Here is a 6,000-nt window from a genome sequence, read left to right on the forward strand (position 1 = left end):
CAGGACACCACAATGACTGGAAGCTCTGTTGTATCAACTACGTCAGCCGTTGTGCCCAAAACTCGCGGTCCACAAAAGGATAGCTCCAAACAACTCAGTGAAGGGAATTGGGCGCCTACGTACACTTAGCCGGAACAGTACGGATAACGTAAAAGATCTGAGAGTTTTCTGCTCCATACACAATAGTGATGCTGCAAGCTAGAGCCGTAACACACACGGAGTCTCATCACAAGCACCACCATGTATCTGCTCACCTATCACTGTTCCCGCTGCTGCGCCATGCTCCGCGCCCTCTCCAGAGACACTTTCCGTAGCTTTCAAAAATCCATACACAGCAAACCGGGGTAAACCACAATCACTTTCCCTTCAATCGCTTCACCCAATCCGTCAGGGAAGCAATCCCTGGTTCCTTCCCGTCACACTCTCTACGGTGCGCCCCACAGGACACACAACCTTAGCCAGCTTTAGGAAGACGTCACAGGATGGCACGCTCGCAAAGCCCTCCTCCAAGAGGCCTATATTAATGTGACGTCACGTGAACCGACAGTAAAGGAGGAAATCGTCCTGTCACCGTTATAGAAGCAGGCCGCGAAGACTTCGATGATTAGTGGTCGGATTGTCGTTCTCTGACAATTTTGTGTTTTCTGTGCAGAGATTTTTCTATCAGCATTAAGCCATTGAAATAGCAAAATACTTGAATATAATTGTAAATACATTTTGTACATGGGATGTCTACTTTCACTAGTGGCCCATTATATAAGAATTATTAGAATATTAACTTAAAGTATTTTACACATTTACTGTTATTAAAGGGGTTTTTCCCTTTGCACGGGATGGGGCCTAATTTGCTGAGCAGTGGGAATCTGAGTGCTGAGACCCCTGCAGATAGCGAGAACAAGGGGTCTGACCGAAGAGAGAGAACATGACGTTATAGACAGCAGAGAGACAATCACCAGTGTTCTGAAGTAAGGCAGGGGTACGTTGCATGCAGTAGTATATAGCTGTGTATCTTCAGCATAAAGATGATACTGGAAACCAAAGCTGCTGATGGTTTGTCCGATTGCGGCATAAAAGAGGGGAAATAAAGAGGACTTAGGACCAGAGGCAGATTAAGGGTCCGTTGGGCCTTTCACATAACTAGCGCCCCGTCCCTCCAGCGCCGAACAACCATGTGCCCGGATGTTAGGACTTGAAGGGGTATTCCCATCTGGGCATAGAAATGTAATTCATTTTCCATATGTAAACTTTTCTTCAATTGGATGTTATTATAAAAAATTTTCCTGTGTGAAGATAATTTCTCATAAATGTAGTCATTCTGTCCCTTAGAAACGGGATGGCTTCCTCGGATACGACCACCTCACATTTTGGCAGCGGTGGCCAGACATGTGTTATTGAGTACTGCCTGACCACCTGGCTTCAGCAATTATTATTACAGGACGGCTGTGTGACCTGCAGTAACTCCTGGACATTTCATATACAAAAACTTTTTGTTTCTTTGTGCAATCACTGCAGCAGAGGTGGTTGCATCCAGGGACACAGTCTTGATTCTAAGGGACCATAAGACTACATTTATGAGAAATTATCTTCACACAGGTAAAAAAAATTAATGACATCTAATTGAAGAAATGTTTGTATATAGCTGATTACTGAATCTGGATGTGAATGTCCAGACGAGAATACCCCTTTAATTACTACTCTATATCTTTACTGTTCATAAAAGTAATTTAATGATAAACTTTACACATGCTCGTATAACCCATCAATTTAGGAAAGTCGATCACTAATTCCCTAACTGCATGAAACCCTCCGCCCTGACTACCCTCCAGATCAGATCTCCCAAACAGTGTGCTCTGCAGCTGAACACTACTGAACACTAGCTGAACTATAAATTTTACCACAAAAAAATTGGAAAAGTTATTGACTGGAGGGTGGCTGTTCACAGCAGAGTCCCCATTTACAGAAATGTCCACAGCAGAGCCCTACTTTACAGAAATGTGCACAGAAAAGCCCCCCTTTAATGAAATTTCCACAGCAGAACCCCTCTTTAATAATAATAATAATTCCCTTATTTATATAGCGTACACAGATTACGCAGTGCTGCACATAGCTTGCCAAATCAGTCCCTATCCCCACAGGGGCTCACAATCTAATAAACCTACCAGTATGTTTTGGAGTGTGGCTTTAATGAAATGTCCACAGCAGATGGCCCCTTTGAGGGCGCTGTCCCACGTTGCGTTTTGGCTGCGTTTGTAATCGCTGCGCTTGAATGTATGCGTTTCTAAACGCATGCGTTTTCAATGCAGGGTGCGTTTTGTTCATTTGAAACGCAGCCATTTTAATGCCCTCATTAGATACAGGTGCGTTTCAATAATATATTACAAACGCAGGCAACAGCTTTCTGGCTGGACATTGCAGCGCCCCTTACTGTGTGTACAGTGTATTACATAGTGGTGTTTTCTATAGTCTTGCTGGAATAATGGATGAATAATGGATATGCCCCGGGTCTCCCAACAAGCTATTGGTGTTTTTGTTGCTATTTATTTTGGGATGCAAAGTCGGCGAAGGCGTCTGCGTCTGGTAATGTTTTTTTAATTTTTTTTTTATTATTTTGTCTCTTTGTGTATATATATATATATATATATATATATATATATATATTTATTTTTTTTTATTTATTTATTTTTTTAATTGATCAGGTTAATCAGCAGCAAGCACAAAGAAGATACTGGATTCATCCGCTAATGCAACTTCATGACACTCATGGCATTTTTTGCAAAATTTTCTCCACACTGTGTTGGTAATTAGTTTTCTTTATCATCTTTATTTTTATATTCTTTTATTGTTCCTCAATGTGTCCTTATTTTCCCTTTTATTCAGCTACTCTGCAAAATTTGTATCATACACTCGGCTTTACGTGGAGCAGTCCGATTACCTCCTCGAACTATGTCGTGCCAAATTAACACGGCAAGATACTGTGATGCGTCAAGCCATTGCACCTGAGGAACACCTGCTTATAACTTTAAGGTAATATTTTTTTTTTATTAAATTTATTATCAAAATGTTATATATTGGAAATGTAATTCTTTTTTTTTTTTTATTTTATCAGATTTCTGGCAACAGGCGAAAGCTACACATCTCTCCATTACCTCTTTCTGGTGGGTCAAAGCACAATTTGCTAAATTGTTAAAGAGACAAGTGTGGCTTTGTGGGTCATTTTGCAACCAATTGTAATGCCCATTCCAACACAGGATTCTTTTTTAAAAATTGCTCATGATTTTAATGTATCAACTAACTTTCCAAATTGTATTGGTGCAATTGATGGAAAGCATGTGCGTGTGATCCAGCCGCCAAATTCTGGCTCTCAATATTATAATTTTAATAAAAAATTTTCTTTAGTTTTACTGGCCATTGCAGATAGCAATTTAAATTTTGTATGTATTGAGATGGGCTCTTATGGGAGCACAAATGATGCACGTATACTTGAGAGCAGCCACATGGGTCACAGATTTATGAATTCTCATTTAGAAATTCCAAATCTACAGCCCCTTTCCCCAAATACACCTCACTTACCTTTTGTTTTCATAGCTGATGAAGCTTTTGGGATTAGGTCGCATTTGATGCGTCCCTTTTGCAACCGTGGTTTAACTGCAAGTAAAAGAATTTTTAATACACGCTTATCTCGCGCAAGGCGTGTGGTTGAATGTGCATTTGGTCTTTTGACCAATCAGTGGTGGATACAGTGGATGATGTGGTTAAAGCGTGTTGCGTGATGCATAATTTCATCAACAAACCCATATCAAGTTTTGTAGAAAGTGTGCCCAACCAAGAATGTGTTGCTGTAAATACACGATCAACATGTAATTGTTCTGTGGTGTCTGTGTGGCGGGTTAGGGATTGCTTTACCAATTTTTTTGTTTCAGAAGATGGCTACGTACCATGGCAAAATGATTCTTGATTTTGTTGTTTTTTTAAAATTTGTTGAGCTGCAACTTAGTTTTTATGTTTTTATTTCACAGACCTACCGTATTTTCCGGGCCATTAGGCGCACCGGAAAATATAAGGCGCAACAGTCCGATGCGCCTTATATATGTAATAATTCCATATATAAGGCGCATCGGACTATAAGGCGCAGGGTCGGGGGCGTGGCGGAGGTCCGGGGGCGGAGCGGAGACCCGACGGGACGCGACGCCGAGAAGAGACGCGGCGACGCGGGGAAGGTGAGGGGGAGGTGGAGGATGGCAGCGGACCCTACTTACATAGGTCCCCGCTACCGGAGACAGCAGATCTCCAGCGGGAACTGCAGACCACGCGGCAGAAGTTGTTCGTGCCGCGTGGTCTGCAATTCCCGCTGGAGATCTGCTGTCTCCGGTAGCGGGGACCTATGTAAGTAGGGTCCGCTGCCCTCATGTAGGGCGCACCGGACTATAAGGCGCACTTTGGATTTCCAAGGAAATCCAAGGCTTTTAAGTGCGCCTTATAGTCCGGAAAATACGGTAATTAAATTCTTTTTTTTTGAAAAACAAGTGTTTTTTTTGTTTGAGAGAATAAATGTATATATTATTTAAATTATTTTAGTTTTGTGCTAAAATCCATTTTTACAGTATGACCTCCACATTTCATGAAAAATGTAAACAATGTAACAAAATTGATCCGCAACAAAGACACAAGTCAATATATTGTCCCAGACTTTGTTTGCCCTCCGACTCCAGTATATATGTTTTTTTAAACTGTCTCCACACATCTCATTCCTTTATTTATAAACTTTTCAGTTAAAATTTCAACAAATATCATTTCAATTGGGGTAATCTAGTTTTAGTATAAATATGGCCATAATATAATAATTATTGAACATACTGTCCCCCTAGCATGTGTAAATAATATTACTTGTCATATGTTGCCAACCTCAATGGATAGTACAAACTGTCTTGCAGGCTTTCACTTTTGCACCCCGCCACTGCTAATTCACCTTGATCTAAAAGCATCAGTGAAACTACTGCGCAAGGCCTGATGACATCACGCTCTTGTGAGCAAGTTGCTCGGCATATGTGAGCAGCACATGTGCAAGGTCTTCTTTTTTTCCTTTCTATGCTTGTTTCAAAACATCTTTGCAGACGTATGCGCGGACCCTGCTGCTGTTGTGCGGTGGTGGGCCAATGTTATGTCAACATTTGGCCGTTGCTAGGGGTGATCCAAGCCATCAATTTTTTTAAAAAAAGTTTAGGGAAATAACAAAAATTTTAAAAAGGTAACTGTTTTACTGTTGTTAATAGATGAAACTTAAAATATTTATTTGAGAATAAACAGTTAACTGTGTAACGTCCTTTCAAATGTTACACTTTGAACATTTTTGTTAAAATATGAAAAAAGTAGACAATGCTATGCACTTGTTTGCATATATCAACACTCACATAGCAACTAAAAAATAATCTCAAAAATGATTTACTTTGTATTTTTTTTACAAATGACATTAGAAGAAAACATTTGAAAACATGAAATGTTGTACAATAAGCAGCTAAACAACTTTTTCACTTTTGAATTTTTGTTTGACAGAAATACAGAAAAAGTTTCCTTATTCTTCAAATGGAAACCAACACATTCCCATTTAAAAGAAAATAGCAAAATATAAATTTTAAAGATTGCTAAAGCCCATAAAAAGTATGCAATTTTAATGCATAATTTGGGGCAGAAAAAATTTCCAACAATGTATTCACATTAAAACACTTACATTTGTAAAAAATATTTCAACTGTTTGAAAAGATATCTTTGAAGGCACCCTTGAGGATCACATTTTCCAGTTTTGTCAATTTAAATTAAAAGAAAAATGAAAAAGGAATCAAATAAGGTAGCGCTTCATTTGTGCGCAAAAAAAAACATACAATTGTATGATGAGACTGGCAAGGCCACAGTGTCTGATGCCAAAAGATTAATATAAATTTCTTTGTCAACAAACTGCTGCGAAAATTATACATTATAGTCGGCCCATCATATGTGAATTTTCAA

General features: G+C 39.4%; 1 protein-coding gene across 2 annotated transcripts in view; it reads right to left on the reverse strand.

The window, feature by feature from the left end:
* Positions 1 to 447, reverse strand: part of GALNT1 (polypeptide N-acetylgalactosaminyltransferase 1) — a 418,536-nt gene extending 418,089 nt beyond the window's left edge. For both annotated transcript variants that reach the window (XM_072152986.1, XM_072152985.1), the window contains exon 1: positions 255 to 447. The gene's annotated coding sequence lies outside the window, so the exon portion shown is untranslated. The remainder of the gene's footprint in view (positions 1 to 254) is intronic.
* Between the last annotated feature and the right edge of the window lie 5,553 nt (positions 448 to 6,000).

Source organism: Engystomops pustulosus, chromosome 5, assembly GCF_040894005.1.
Source record: "Engystomops pustulosus chromosome 5, aEngPut4.maternal, whole genome shotgun sequence".
NCBI classification, from domain to species: domain Eukaryota; kingdom Metazoa; phylum Chordata; class Amphibia; order Anura; family Leptodactylidae; genus Engystomops; species Engystomops pustulosus.